The sequence below is a fragment of the Palaemon carinicauda genome, chromosome 3 (assembly GCF_036898095.1).
Source record: "Palaemon carinicauda isolate YSFRI2023 chromosome 3, ASM3689809v2, whole genome shotgun sequence".
Classification (NCBI taxonomy): domain Eukaryota; kingdom Metazoa; phylum Arthropoda; class Malacostraca; order Decapoda; family Palaemonidae; genus Palaemon; species Palaemon carinicauda.
The window spans coordinates 160,170,256-160,186,489 of record NC_090727.1 but is presented as its reverse complement, the minus strand read 5'-3'; the positions used below and the strand labels follow the sequence as shown (position 1 = coordinate 160,186,489).

Sequence of the window (16,234 nt, the reverse complement as noted above, 5' to 3'; positions counted from 1 at the left end):
TGGTTTCTCAGTCCCAAGTGCCAGGCCTTCTGTCTCAAATGCATAAATCCAATCCTAATGAGCCAGACGCCATTTTGATCCTTCATTCTTTGTGTAGTATTTGCACATTATAAAGGAAGAAATTGTGTCTATTCTGAGTGGGGAGGCAGGTAGTAACTATCATGAATTCCTGTTAAGTATTGAAATAATTTATTTTGTTTAAAATTGTTAAAGTGACCAGCATGGATTCATAAAACTAACAAAATGGTAAAAATACAATTATTCCTACACATAAAAAACCCTTCATTCTTTACTATTAATTCCAGCATAGTTGAAATCTAGTCATAAACTTATAATGTGAGGCCCTTACATGCGGTCAACGCTCCCATTCGCCTATCCGACGTCCTCCTGCTGCCGACGAGTCCTCTCACCACTTCAGATCTTGCCGTTGCCTATAGATCTTCAATCTCTTCTCTCTTCCCACAGGCAATGCTTCAGCTCGCGTATCCAATGCTCGCCTGCTGTGGATCATGAACCAACGAATGATCGTCAACCCATGGCCAGCTCTCCATCTGCTCCCTGATCGACGATCCCCCTCAGGACGTTGTTCTCGACGCTCTTTTTGATCGCCACAGATCACGAGATCGATGCTCTTTTAGGAGATGTTCACATTCACAAGCTAGACACTCATAATCGGGATCTGGACGCGCATGATCATGAGCTGGACATTCACGCAGACGCTTTTCCTCAGAGCCAAATGCTCTCGTTCCCGAACAAGACGCTCTCCCTCATGAGGATGTAGATCCTTCTCATGAAGACGACGCTTTCCATTGCAAATCCAAGGACCACGTTCTCGTTCTTGGTGTTCGTCCTCAGGCTCTTGACGTTTACGATCGACGCGACGATCTGTGTCCCGGCGATTTCCTCCTACTCCTTCTTTTAGACTACTTATGCTTGGACAACGATCTCATGACCAACAATCTCCTGATAGACGTTCTCTTTATCATCTACCACCTGCTCCCTTTGCATCATGGGGTTTCCTTGGTAAGTGTTCACCTACGCGATGCTCTCCTACTCGTCATCCGCTTACACGACGCTCTCCAACGCGACACGCTTCACTTCTTCGGAGGCTTCCTTCGCCGCCTCCAGCGAGCGATCTTAGCCCTACAGCGCAACAGAGGCCCCAAGGCTCCCTCCTCCTCACTTGCCGTCAATCACTCGTGAAACGCATCCATTTGCTCGTGAATCATGCCCTTTCATGCGTGAATTGTCTGATTTCACTTGTTTTTCACGCATTTCAGACCCTCCAAAAAAGTTTGCAGGTGTTCCAATCTCCCCCGATCATCCTCTAAGGACCACGAAGGAAGATCTGCTTATGCCTCGACAATTATCCCTTCAATCTTTACAAGCTCCTAAACAACGCCCTGCCAAGAGGTGCTCTCTTTCTCCTGGTCTCCTGAAGGTCATCCCAGGCCTGACATCCGTAGGTGAACTTCTGTCCTGGTATGACACCTTATTTTCTGCCCTGCAGAAGTCCTTAACGAGCTTGAGCCTCACAACCCCTCCTAAGCCCCAGCAGATTCGGATCTGGTCGACTACCTCCAGGATCCCGCTAGAGAGGTCAGTACAGTATCATTCTCTATTACCTCCGCATTCCCTTCTGACCCCAGGTCGAAGCCTCCTCTGTTTCGTCTGTTCCCTCCATCCAGACCTAGAGGTGAAGATGGGATTGAACATAGTTTGGTCCAAGACTTTGGTCAACTTCCTCTTACTCCGATCCGCTCATGCCCTGCAATTTTGATGACCAGACAAAAGAGAAGGATGTCGTATTGTATTCCACCTCATGCAGACCGGCTTAAACCACAATTGAGTAAAGACATGGACACGCCCCGGGAGATCTCCTTTTGACCCTTAAGGCCAGAACTTCGCCCCATCTCCAGACCATCAAGAGATGAAGACCCTTCCAATTCCTAGGCTCATGCACCAACGGAACTGCAAGCTCCCCCCTAGAGCTTCCATTCAGGAGGAGCACTTTCCCCCTCGTAGGGAGCCTAAGGATTCGAAGACGGTTCCCAAGAGCTCAAAAACAAGGGAGACCCTCAGGCCCGAGATGGATCGGGGATCCCCCGAGGCAGGACCTTCCCAAGAAGCCACATCTGTTTACGACTTAGACCTACCCCAGGCTCCTATGAATGAGAGCGTGGAGGTAGACGAGTTTCTGGGACTCGACCAGGGCAAGAATGCACTGGTCTTAGTGAGCTAGAAAAAAAATGTTGTCTCACAGATTGCAGGCGCTTCTAGATCTCTACAGGTGGGCTCTTTGTCCAAGGTTCTCCCACTTCCTTTCGTTTTACACAGAAATTGTTATGAGATCACTAACGAGCCCCTCCCAGGCCTGCCCCTTGACCCCTCAGTAGTCTGTCTTACTAGTGATCTTTCCATACAGAGACTTTCTACCTTAACAACTTTGTTTTCAGCAACTAAGCTCCTCAACATCAAGAAGGGTGCGAAGTATGCTATGCAGGCTGCTTTGTAGCTTAACTTATGTCGGGGTTGTTGGGTCACATTGTCAGATCTGAGGATTTATCTAAGGAATCTACAAGGAGGTCCTTGAAATCTTTTCTTTTGTTGAGTACCAGAACTCTGGAATTCCTTTCCCACTGTGTAGTCAACCTATGGGCAAATGCAATTATCAGGAGGAGAGATACAGTGATTGGGAGATTCCACAAAGCAGGTGCTGAAATCCGAGGTTGTGTGCCTAAGGAACTCGACACTTGAGGAACCTTCTCTCCTCAACTCAGAGGAAGTAGAGAAGGCAGCTGATAGGTGGAGAAAATTCTCCAAGGATTCTCTCCATAAGGGCTATGACTTATAGGTCTTATGGGAGGGCTCCTCAACCTCCCAAGAATCAGCTCCAGGTCATCAGGACCTTCCAAGGTGTCAAGATGACCCTTTCTGGCTAGAGACCAGAAGGTTCCCCAATCCTTCAAAGGAAGAAATGGAGGGGGGGGGGGCAGCTGAGGTGGTCGCTCCTGCTAGGAAGACCAATCCTCTCACCCGTCCACTGGTGGGGGGAAGTCTGCAATGCCTCTGACAGGTGGCAGATCCCTGGACGATTACAGTGATTAGCGTAGGGTATTGCGTCCCATTCATACAATGTCTCCCTCCACTGACTCAGTATCCAATTCCATAGAGCTCCTATATGAAGGGATCCATAAAAGAGCTAGCCCTCTGGGCTGAAGTCCAGACCATGTTGCAGAAGGGTGCTCTCCATGAGGTTCTCGACGGGTCTCCTGGCTCCTACAGTCGACTCTTTCTTGTGAAAAGGCGTCTGGAGGGTGGAGGCCAGTCATTGCTCTCTCGTCCGTGAATACGCTCGTTCTACAAACTCTGTTCAGGATGGAGACGGCAGACACGGTTATCCAAGCAGTAAGGCCAAAAGATTTCATGTCCACACTGGATCTCCAAGACACATACTTTCAGATTCTAATCCATCCGTCTTCAAAGAAGTATCTCAAATTTATAAATGAGAACAGGCATTACAAGTTCAAGGTCCTGTGTTGCAGCCTGTCAACAACACCTCTGGTCTTTGCGAGGGTGTTCGCCCTAGTGTCATCTTGGGCTCAAAAGAACGGCATATTTCTCTTGAGATACCTCGACGATTGGCTGATTTTAGCAGACTCGGTGATGACCTTTCTTCAACACCGAGACAAGCTTTTCGAGTTTTGTTAGGATCTGGGGATCATGATAAATCTCAAGAAGTCATTACTGCTCCCCTCTCTGAGACTACTTTACCTGGGTATGATTATAGACACCAACCTCCAAAAAATCTTTCCATCAGACGACAGAGTACACAGGTTGAGGGAAGTGGCAAATCCCTTCCTTGGACGGGAAGATCTTCCATCCCGACAGTAGTTGTGACTCCTAGGCCACCTAACATCCCTGATTCATCTTGTTCCCAACGGCCTCCTCAGGAGGCGATCTCTCCTATGGCAGCTGAAGTCCATATGTAATCAGCACACCGGCTCCCCGAAGACTTTAGTCCATATGGGACAGGATCAAGTGATGGATTTTCAGTGATAGGTGGCAGAGGAGAACCTTCTCAAAGGACTAGACTTTCTCGTCCCTCCTCCAGACTTGATGCTCTACACAGACGCATCAAAAGAAGGATAGGGGGCCCATTTGCTGCAACACACAGTCTCAGGCCTCTGTTCTGAGTCCGAAAGGTCCCAGCACATAATCTAAAGAGGAGAGCAGCCTTTCTAGTTTTCCAGCAGTTCCAACAGTTGCTGGTGGGTCACTCAGTGGTGCTGATGAGCGATAACACTACGGTAGTGGCTTACATAAACAAACAAGGCTGTACCTTTTTGCAGCCCCTATGCCATATATCAGTAGAGATGCCAAGATGAACAGAAGAACATTCGGTATCCATATCAGCTTGCTTCATTCCAGGTAAGAGGAATGTGCTCACGGACAACTTGAGCAGAGCTACTCAGATAGTGGGCTCCGAATGGTTTTTGAATCATCTGATAGCCAACACAGTCCTGACTTTGTGGGGTTCCTAAACTGTAAACCTGTTCACGACGTCCCCGAACTTCCAAGCTCCCACTATACTACTCTCCAGTCCTGGACTATCAGGCTCTATGGCTAGATGCTTTCCAACAATGGTTGGACAACATCGTCGTGTACACCTTTATCCCGTTCTGTCTGATGAGAAGGTTACTCAACAAGACCAGAGCATCCAACAAACAACTTATTGATGACGCTCGTAACTTCACTGTGGCACACCATGCAGAATGGTTCCCACACCTTCTGCAACTCTTAGTAGATCTTCCGAGAAAGCTCACTCCACAATAAAATCTACTCAAACAACCACATATGAACATCTTCCACAAGGCAGTTCCGTCTCTACGGCTTCACACCTCGAGACTATCCAGCATCTTTCTCAGAGAGGCTTTTCACAGAAAGTTACGTGAAAGATGTCTAGATACTTGCGGAGATCTTCAGTCTCAGTTTACCAGGCAAATTGGACCTTCTTCTGTGGTTGGTGTCATAGAAGGGGTACTTGTCCCCTCAACAACCCACTATTCCAACAATAGTGGAATTTCTTGTATACCTTTGGGAGGAAAAACTCCTCTCGATCTTGGTAGTGAAAGGCTATTGCTCAGCCTTAAGCCTAGCTTTTAGATGAAAGGAGTAGACCTTATCTCTTCGTTGGAGTTTTCTCTCCTCATACAGAGTTATGAGATCTCTTACCTCCACTTGGAGATAAGACCTTCTCCTTGGAATGTGATTCATGTCTTGCAGTCTTAAAAGGCCCACCCTACAAAACAGACCGTAATCTCACTTTGAAGATGGCGTTCCCACTCTCTTTAGCCTCCACAAAGAGAGTGAGTAAACTTCATGGTCTCTCATACAACATCGCCCATTCAAGGGGATGGGGGAAAGTGATGCTCGGTTTTGTCCCTGAGTTTATTTCAGACTCAAAATCCGGGGGTACTGGACCCTAGATTCAGGCCCTTTCAGATCAAGTCTCTGTTCTGTAACCAATGACCTTGATCAACTGTTACTCTGCCCAGTGAGGAGTTTGAGATATCTTAATCACACTGCAGCAACTCGTCCTCGTCTGGCAGCCCTTTCTGTCAGTACGGGTAGAATTAAGAGGAAGGTCACCATGAATACCATCTCTTCCTAGATTCGTAAAGTTATAGACTTGGAACTGAATCCTGACCCTCATCCCGCTTGACAATCCAGATCTCACGATGTCAGGGGCATCAGTACGTCCCTGGCCTTCAAATGCAACTGTTCTGTGATGCAGGCCATTACAAGTGGGCATGTTGAAGCGTCAGACGACCTTCACCGCCCACTACCTGCAAACATGACCCACAGGAGCCTTGATACGTTTTCTATTGGTCCTGTGTAGCTGAACAACAAGTGGTTTAAGAGTACCTCAGGTTCCTTTTTGGAGAAGTAGCAGATGGTTAAAGGGATTGGTTACCCAGGTTAAGTCTGGGATGAATGAATAACAATGACTGGCTCTTTTCTTTTCTTCATCTTCCCTTCTCTTGGGGAACAGCGCCAAGGGCTTCTCTGCAACCGGCCTTATCCTCTGGAGGTAAGAACCATTTCCCTTGTGTAGCGTAGTATAGATTTTATACTTGTACACGTCCCCTATGCTACCCATGAGGCAAACATTAGGAAACGTCTATGTAAATTAGGTATTCCTATTGTTAAAACTCAGAATATGCTTACCTAGACATTCATATGCTATCTCTCACAACCACACAGGTTGCTCAGGCCACTATCAATACTTCATTTATGTATCACATTAGCCAGGTATCAAGGTTTTCCTCTAGCTGCAGTCTTATACTGTACAGAGAAAACCCAGGTCAATAATCAAGCCAGTGGTTGGACTTACCACCCTCCTAAGGGTGAGTCATCCCTATAAATAACGTAAGGTTTGTTAGTGCAATCCCTATAAATAGCTGCAGGTGTGTATTAGGAAAAATGTCATTTTATCATTTACAGGTGAAAAACCCCTGTAAGATACAGAATGTGTGTAGGTATCATTGATGTTACTCCTCTTGCCATTATGGAGCGTAGCCAATGGAGCTCACTGACTGACTTATATTTTTGGGGTCGGTTAGTGATCTTAAGTTTAGTGTAAAATCTGCTGGTCATATATGAGCTGCTACAGAATTTTTTTCACTGTCCTGTACCCTCAGGGTCTGTCAATAAAGTAAGACTGGTGATCTGTCCTGGATCAAACATCAACTTCCAGATGATTGAAGGTAAGGATATACTGTTTTGTCATGTTGTTATGTGAAGCTATCCTCATACTACTCTTCCTCTTCCCCTTCTGATTCTTACAGTTTGTCTCAGAAGACAAAGACTCAGAAGGGTGATTGCCAGAACTCACACAGGACTAAAAGCGATGTCTCCTCTTTTGAGAGAAGACGGTTAAACACCTGGTCATGGGTCCAACATAGCTGTATCACCTACTCTGACAGCTGATAAGTCCTGATCACCCATGTCTGTGGCCAGTTGGTTCCGATCATCCATGCCTGTAGTTTATTGGTCACAGGAAACACCAGCAGCCTGTACAGCCATGGCCAATTACCCGGGGTAGACAGACAAATGATTGAGGAGCTTTACCATTTACTAGGATAACAGAGAACCTTGGTCTCTTTTTCATTCATGAAGTACTTGAGTACCTTTGAAAGTGTAGGTACCTCTGGTCTTTTCTCTGGACTTCAAAGTACAGAGCCAAGCCGACCACATCCATTTACATGAAAGAGGACACTGTACTACTTTTGGAATAAGACAGTTCAAGGCCCGATTTGTGATCTGCCTCCCGATTATAAATTCCTGGATCTGTATGGTGTTAAACGTTCGTATTCTTGGGTGAGGAAACAATAAACCAGTTTACAAGCACAATCTCTCGCCTGAGGTACCATCTACTGATTGACTGTTGGTTTATGGATAATGGTTGCCCTAAAGATAGGATAGGGGTTAGCTCTACACATCTCCCACCATGCAGTATCATTGAAGGACTCATCTTTCGAGGGAGACCGCTGCCATACCATTTGACCACCACTAACAGGTTCTTTCAGAAGGGATTTGATTTTGCTCCACCTGTTATTTCTCCTCCCAGGCTAAGGGTGTTAGGGGGAAAAGGAGGGGGGGAAACAATGCAGTTGTATGTCCTCTGCTGTAAGTAAAGGGGTTTCTTGCCTTTGCCTTGGACATTCCTGTCCTCTTCTATCCAAATCCATTCCATACCATCCAAGTTCATCTCTTGACATGCAACAGGGGTGGAACGATCCTGGATTTTTCATGCAGAAAGTCTTCTATGGCCTCCAATCCTCTCCCTTTGACTCTTCATGAGTTGTCACTAAGACAAAGTACGAGTCCATACTCCTCCCGTCTAAAATAGTACTTGTCAGACTGCATTCAGCTCAAACTTTTTCTCCATATATTTCTTCCAGAGGAAAACTTCTTGCTTTTGATGACTACAGGGCCTTGTAGTGCATGCAGGCCTTCAGTTGTTCTGAAAGCATGTCATTCGTTCCTAAAGTGCTCACACAAATGCCCACCTGAGTAGCTTACTTTGAGCAACTTGGAATTACCTCTTTAGAGTCCTTCTAGGATGATATCGAGACTACTCGCTCTTGTTACAACGACAGTTGTGATTTGAGGGCAATCTGATTTCATGCCCAAGCAAAGGATGATTACCTGGGAATGAATGCTGTTAGGCTGATTATTTCCTTGTACATTACAGTACTCTTATCAGCAAACTCAGAGGTAGCCCACTTGTTCCTGATCCGTGGGAACTTTACAACAATTCATGGTAGCAAGGAAGAACTTTTGGCAAGAGGAAAAGATGCTTCTTAGATGGAAGTAGTAATAGTGGTTGAACAGGAGGCCTCTGACAATAAGTTCTTTGGGAATTGTAGTATGGGGTCTTCTTTGGTTGAGAGTGACCAATGGTGAATCCATAGGCCAGGTTAGGGTGAGCATTGCTCCTACATTCATCATTCCTGATGTAATATAGGAGGAGCACTAGTTTTTCAGAAGCTGCTCTCCCTCTTCCAGGTGGGATAGGTTATTCTCTGACCAGGATCTTAGGGGTTGGTTGAATAGTTGATCCTAAGAGTTTTCTATTCTTGATTTTTTTTTAAGCTGATGAGAAAGGTTGATGAACGATGAATGGCGGCAGTTAACTAACTAAAAATGGTAGGGAATACTTTAAGAAGTTAAAAAGTAATGGTAAGAGTAATGTAAAGTGTGGTTTGACCACAATTATATTTATATAAGAGGTACATTTTCCCTATTATTTATGTTTTCGCCCCTGTTTGTCCATTTGTTTGCGAACAACTTCCTGGCCACAATTTTACTCATAAAGGAGTGAAACTTTCAGGGATTAATTTCTATGCTGAGAGTCGTTGGTCAAAGGTCAAGGTAGAGCAAAAGGTCGTTTGAATTATCCCTGGCAAAATGTGGGAGTTGGAGAGACTTGGGAGACTATAGTGAGTTTTGTATTTCTCTATTGATTGATGCTGTAATTCTTGCAAATTATTTCATCTGATGTAGGAATTGGTGGGTTTGAATCCAAATTATGTTCATTACTGGGTGTGAAGTCTTCTTCTGACGAGTCATCTTATAACTTTCTTCAACGGTCTCCTTGATATTCTGTGGAATCCTGTATATTCTGCTGTGCAAGCTGAAATTCTTGAAATTTACCTGCACTCCTTTTAGTTTTCTTTTGTTCCTCTTCGTAGTGCTTCCTACCTTTTCTGTTTTGTTTCTGAAGAGAAATGCAATATTAGTAAATTGTTATCTGCTAATAAGCTGTTTATCATTGAAGGATAGAATCTTCCTTGATGCAGCCCTAGTTTTAATATGATATTTGTTATTGTCTCATATTATTTAGAAGGCTATTTGCATTAGTCTGATAACACCCCGTACTGGTAGCTGTTACTTAGGTGTAACTTGTACCATTGTTTGTAGTGGAAGTTGTAACTCAGTTTGCCTTCATCTCTAGCATTTTCTTTTTAATTAAAGCCTTTCTTATTGGGCATTTCACTGCTAAAGTTCTATGTTAATAATTGCAGTGGACAGATCTCTGTATTTTTTGGACATTCCTTGTACATATGGTAACCTGTTGAGTATTCAGAGCTTATTTTGAAGTTTTTATCTATAGCTTTATACAGAGAATACCATTTATAGCAAAATGAAAATTTCACAAACTTATCTTTTTGAATATATTGACATTGGATGTATTGATAGGCTATGAAGAGGCCACCTTCCATGGCTCTCTCTGCCATCTCAGATGTTTCAAACTTAATTTTTCAATATTTAACTTAGCCGATGAATATATAGCGGCAACTCTGTTGCTCGACAGACAACTCTACGGAAAAACTCGCCAGCGATCGCTACACAGGTTGCGGGTGTGCCCAACAGCGCCATCTGTCGACCAGATACCCAGCTCTCATGTAAACAAAGACTCAATTTTCTCTCTGTCGAGGTGTCGACAAGACGTACTTTACTCGCTGTTGCTAAACTGGAGTTTTTCACATCTAATTGGTGAAGTACTATATTCTAGTTTTGAGCTTTCGCTGTGCAGGGTTTTTCTTCACACAAATCCTTGAACTCTTTTTTATATCGGATTCTTTGTTGATGACTTTTTGATCGTTTTTTGGAATTTCCCTTGACCAATTCAAAATGGCTGACCCTTCACAAGTTCCCAAATTTAGGAAATGCAATGCTAGGGACTGTTCTAGGCGTCTTCCGAAGGCTTCTATCGACCCTCACACTGTTTGTTCCAATTGTCGGGATAAAACCTGTCAATTGGAAGATCGGTGTGAGGAGTGCGTTGGCCTTTCGGAATTCGATTTTATCGAATTTCAAAAGTACACACGTAGGCTAGAGAGAGATAGAGTTAGGAGAAGTTCTTCTTGTTCTATTGATGTATCCTCTCCTCATGCCCCACAACCTATTCCTTCCCCTGTAGTGGTTGCTCCTAACCCCCCTCCTAGCACTCAGGAACCATCGATGGCTGACATGATATGTGCCATCCAGGCTCTGGGTGAGAGAGTTGAGTCCCTTGCTAGTGACCGTAATCAGCTCATGGCGGATGTGAAGGAGCTTAAGTGCCAAAGTGCAGTGGGAAGTGCTAAAGTGCCAAGTGATAGTGTTGTGGACAGTGTTGCGCTTGAGGGTTCGTCTGTTCGTGCCTGTCGTCCTCCTAGTCCGGGACCTCTTGCAAGCTCCCAAGTCCAGGGGAGAAGCAATGTCGTACGACGCATGGGTTCGAGAGGCTTTAATCAGCGAACAAACGTTCCCTCCGTGGTATCGGGCGTATCTCCCCAAGATCGCTCCTACCTACCTAAGACGAGAGAGCCCATTTATTCCTCGTCGTCTGAAGGTGTTTCTCGCAAGAAACTTTGGACCAAGGTCTCGCGACCGTTAAAACGTAAATCGGTCCCTTCAGCACAAGTCCAACGGCCCGGTTGTAGCCACTGGGTCAGTTCGGACTCGTTGCCGTCATCCGATGACTGCTCACCGCCTAAGAGAGGCAAAGCGGTACCGCTTCAGACACTAACACCGTCTGTCGCCGCACCTGCTCCCGTAGACCCTAAGTGGTCTCTACTGCAAGACATGCAGTCTAAACTTACGTCTCTGATGCAGGACTTTCATGCGGAGAAGGTTGCTGCCGTACCAGCTAGTTCTGTACCTAGCCTACAACCATCCAAGCGATCGGTTGTGCGTCCTGTGGACGCTGAGGTAACCTTCTCACGTACACCAGTTGAGAGAGTTCCTCCACCCATGCGTTCCAGTGTGATCTGCCAGCCGCATGTTGACGTTAAGCGACGCACGGAGGTTGCCTTTGACGTTCTGGATGTTCAGCAACCGTCAAGAGTTGCCTTGTTTTGACGCGGTGCGTCAACCTCCGCAACCCAGTGTGGTTTCCACTGCGCAACCCAATCAGTCTAGACAGTCTGGGGTAGACGCTGTGCGTCCCCGCGCTACCATGGTTGTTGCCAGCTCACAGACTGGGCAGCAGTTCCATGACGTTGCGTCCGGCTCAGTCACGCATGCTCCAGTGCGACCGGACTCAGCGAACCAAGCCGTTACCCACTCCGTTGCCGTTTCCTCATCAGTTGTCGGATGAGGAACTTTCTGATGATGATGTTGCTGCACATATAGATGAACCACAATCAGAATTGGACGAGCCTAAGTCTACTCAACCCTCTTTGGACTTTAGAAAAGTTTTGGCCATTTTCAAAGAGCTGTTTCCTGACCAGTTTGTTTCTGTGGCTCCTCGTTCTCCGCCTTCAGAGTTTGTTTTAGGCATACCTTCTACCACTCCTGCCTTTACTAGACTCGTCCTCGCACGCTCGTCCAAGAGAGCTTTGCGGGTGATAGGAGAATGGTTGCAGTCCAAGAAGAGTTTAGGGAAGACAGCATTTGCTTTTCCCCCTGCTAGACTCTCTTCTAGATTGAGCGTCTGGTATGCCACGGGAGAAGTTCTCGGCTTGGGAGTTCCTGCCTCTGCCCAGGGCGACTTCTCAAGCCTTGTAGACTCTCCCCGCCGCCTTGCCATGAGACGCTCTAAGATTTGTTGGTCATCATCGGACCTGGACCACCTTTTGAAAGGAATCTTAGGGCCTTCGAAGTTTTTAACTTCTTAGACTGGTGTCTAGGATCCCTAAGCAGGAAGATCTCTTCGACAGATAAAGAGACTTCCTTGCTCATTATGTCCTGCATGGACAAGGCCGTCCGTGATGGGTCTAATGAGCTTGCTGCATCATTTGTGTCCGGAGTGCTAAAAAAGCGAGAAAATCTCTGCTCATTCCTTTCTGCTGGAGTTACACCGTGCCAGAGATCTGAGCTTCTCTTTGCTCCTCTTTCCAAGTGCCTTTTTCCAGAAGTCCTGATTAAGGAAATAGCCGGTTCGTTAGTGCAGAAGGACACTCACGATCTTGTTGCGTCCTCAGCTCGCAAAGCTCCCCCTTTGCCTACCTTGTTAGCTAGACCAAGGATGGACACTCCAGCGTCTCGCTTTATTCCGCCCTTTCGTGGCAGAGCCTCCAGCAGAGGAGGCGCTGGTGCCGAAGGGAAGCGAGGAAAGAAGAAAGGATCCAAGTCCTTTAAGGGCAGAGTCTGACTGCCCGCCACTTCAGACAGCAGTGGGAGCCAGACTCAAGAACTTCTGGCAGGCCTGGGAGAAGAGAGGCGCAGATGCACAATCTGTGAAGTTGCTCAGAGAGGGGTACAAGATCCCTTTTGTACGGAAACCCCCTCTAGCAACGTCTCCCATCGATCTCTCTCCCAGGTACAGAGAGGAAGAAAAGAGACGAGCCTTGAAACGGGAAGTGTCTCTTTTGCTAGAGAAGGGAGCGGTGGTCAAAGTCTCGGACCTTCAATCTCCGGGATTCTACAACCGCCTCTTCTTGGTTTCAAAGAAGACAGGAGGGTGGAGGCCGGTGCTAGACGTCAGTGCTCTGAATGTCTTTGTCATAAAGACGACGTTCTCCATGGAGACCACAAAGTCAGTCTTAGCAGCAGTCAGAAGGGAAGACTGGATGGTCTCTTTAGACCTAAGGGACGCCTACTTCCACGTCCCCATCCACCCAGACTCCCAACCTTTTCTGAGATTCGTTTTCGAAAATGTGGTTTACCAGTTTCGGGCCCTGTGCTTTGGCCTAAGCACAGCTCCTCTCGTGTTTACGAGGCTGATGAGGAATGTAGCCAAATTCCTCCATTTATCGGGCATCCGAGCCTCCCTTTATTTGGACGACTGGCTTCTCAGAGCCTCTTCCAGTCGTCGCTGTCTGAAGGATCTAAAGTGGACTCTAGATCTGACCAAGGAATTGGGTCTCCTTGTCAATATGGAAAAGTCGCAACTGGTCCCATCCCAAACTATTGTGTATTTAGGGATGGAGATTCACAGTCTAGCTTTTCGGGCTTTTCCGTCGGCCCCCAGAATAAGTCAAGCCCTGTTATGCATCCAGAACATGCTGAAGAAGGAACGCTGCTCAGTCAGGCTGTGGATGAGTCTGGTAGGGACGCTATCATCCCTGGAACAATTTGTGTCATTAGGAAGACTACACCTCCGTCCGCTTCAATACCATCTAGCTTTTCACTGGAAAAAGGACAAGACGCTAGAAGCGGTCTCGATCCCCATTTCCGAAAAGATGAAGTCTTGTCTGACTTGGTGGAAGGACAGTATCAACCTAAGAGAGGGTCTTCCCCTGGCTGTTCAGACTCCCAACCACGTTCTCTTCTCGGACGCATCGGACGTGGGCTGGGGCGCGACATTAGACGGTCGGGAATGTTCAGGAATGTGGAACTCGAGTCAGAGGATCATGCATATCAACTGCAAGGAGCTGCTGGCAGTACATCTGGCCTTGAAAAGCTTCAGGTCTCTCCTTCGAGGCAAAGTGGTGGAGGTGAACTCGGACAACACCACTGCCTTGGCGTACATCTCCAAGCAAGGAGGGACCCACTCACTGACGTTGTATGAGATCGCAAGGGACCTGCTCATCTGGTCAAAAGGTCAAGACATTTCACTAGTAACGAGGTTCATCCAAGGCAACTTGAATGTCATGGCAGATTGTCTCAGTCGGAAAGGGCAAGTAATTCCAACAGAATGGACCCTCCACAAGGATGTATGCAAGAGACTTTGGGCCACTTGGGGCCAACCAACCATAGATCTCTTTGCAACCTCGCTGATCAAGAGGCTCCCAATCTATTGCTCACCAGTCCCGGACCCAGCAGCAATACATATAGATGCCTTTCTTCTAGATTGGTCACATCTAGATCTCTACGCATTCCCCCCGTTCAAGATTGTCAACAGGGTACTGCAGAAGTTCGCCTCTCACGAAGGGACAAGGTTGACGCTAGTTGCTCCCCTCTGGCCCGCGAGAGAATGGTTCACCGAGGTACTTCGATGGCTAGTAGACGTTCCCAGAACTCTTCCTCTAAGGGTGGACCTTCTACGTCAGCCACACGTAAAGAAGGTACACCAAAGCCTCCTCGCTCTTCGTCTGACTGCCTTCAGACTATCGAAAGACTCTCGAGAGCTAGAGGCTTTTCGAAGGAGGCAGCCAGTGCGATTGCTAGAGCAAGGAGAGCATCCACCCTTAGAGTCTACCAATCGAAGTGGGAAGTCTTCCGAGACTGGTGCAAATCAGTCTCTGTATCCTCGACCAGTACCTCTGTAGCTCAAATAGCTGACTTTCTCTTATACCTGAGAAAAGGACGATCCCTTTCAGCTCCCACTATCAAGGGCTACAGAAGCATGTTGGCATCGGTCTTCCGGCATAGAGGCTTAGATCTTTCCAACAATAAAGATCTTCAGGACCTCCTTAAGTCTTTTGAGACCACTAAGGAGCGTCGTTTGGTTACACCTGGTTGGAATTTAGACGTGGTACTAAGATTCCTCATGTCAGACAGGTTTGAGCCGCTACAATCAGCCTCCCTGAAAGATCTCACTTTAAAGACACTTCCTGGTATGCTTAGCCTCAGCTAAAAGTCAGTGAGATTCATGCCTTCAGCAAGAACATCGGATTTTCGTCAGAAAAAGCCACATGTTCGCTAGAACTTGGTTTTCTAGCCAAAAATGAGCTGCCTTCTTGACCTTGGCCTAAATCGTTCGATATTCCCAGCCTATCGAAGATTGTAGGCAATGAACTAGAAAGAGTCTTATGCCCCGTGAGAGCTCTTAAGTTCTATTTAAAGCGAACTAAACCTTTACGAGGCCCGTCTGAAGCTTTATGGTGTTCAGTTAAGAAACCATCTTTGCCTATGTCAAAGAATGCTTTATCCTACTTTATCAGACTATTAATACGAGAAGCTCATTCACATCTGAGTGAGGAAGACCAAGCATTGCTTAAGGTGAGGACACACGAAGTTAGAGCTGTCGCAACTTCCGTGGCCTTTAAGCAAAATAGATCTCTGCGAAGTATAATGGACGCAACCTATTGGAGAAGCAAGTCAGTGTTTGCGTCTTTTTATCTAAAGGATGTCCAGTCTCTTTACGAGGACTGCTACACACTGGGACCATTCGTAGCAGCGAGTGCAGTAGTGGGTGAGGGCTCAACCACTACAATTCCCTAATTCCATACCCTTTCAATCTTTCTTTTGAAATGTTTTTATTGTTGTTTTTTGGGTTGTCCGGAAGGTTAAGAAGCCTTTCGCATCCTGGTTGATTTGGCGGGTGGTCAAAGTCATTTCTTGACAGCGCCTAGATTAGGGGTTTGATGAGGTCCTGTTGTATGGGTTGCAACCCTTGATACTTCAGCTCCTAGGGGTCGATCAGCATCCTAAGAGGATCGCGAGGCTCCGTAAGGAAGACATACTTAAAAGGCAGAGTAATTGTTCAAGTCGACTTCCTTACCAGGTACCTATTTATTTTGTTTTTGTTATTTTGATAACTTCTAAAATGAAATAAAAAACTCTTAGCTCATAAAAGTGTAAACATATATTACTGGTCTCTACCCACCATCCTGGGTGTGAATCAGCTATATATTCACCGGCTAAGTTAAATATTGAAAAATGTTATTTTGATTATAAAATAAATTTTTGAATATACTTACCCGGTGAATATAAATTAAATGACCCTCCCTTCCTCCCCAATAGAGACGCAGTGGGACGAGGAGAAAATTGAGTCTTTGTTTACATGAGAGCTGGGTATCTGGTCGACAGATGGCGCTGTTGGGCACACCCGCAACCTGTGTAGCGATCGCTG

The 16,234-nt window shown here is 46.3% G+C and overlaps 1 protein-coding gene across 2 annotated transcripts in view; it reads left to right on the top strand.

Moving 5' to 3' along the window:
- Window positions 1-16,234, top strand: part of EMC6 (ER membrane protein complex subunit 6) — a 637,720-nt gene that overhangs the window by 605,542 nt on the left and 15,944 nt on the right. The gene's annotated exons all lie outside the window — the stretch shown is intronic.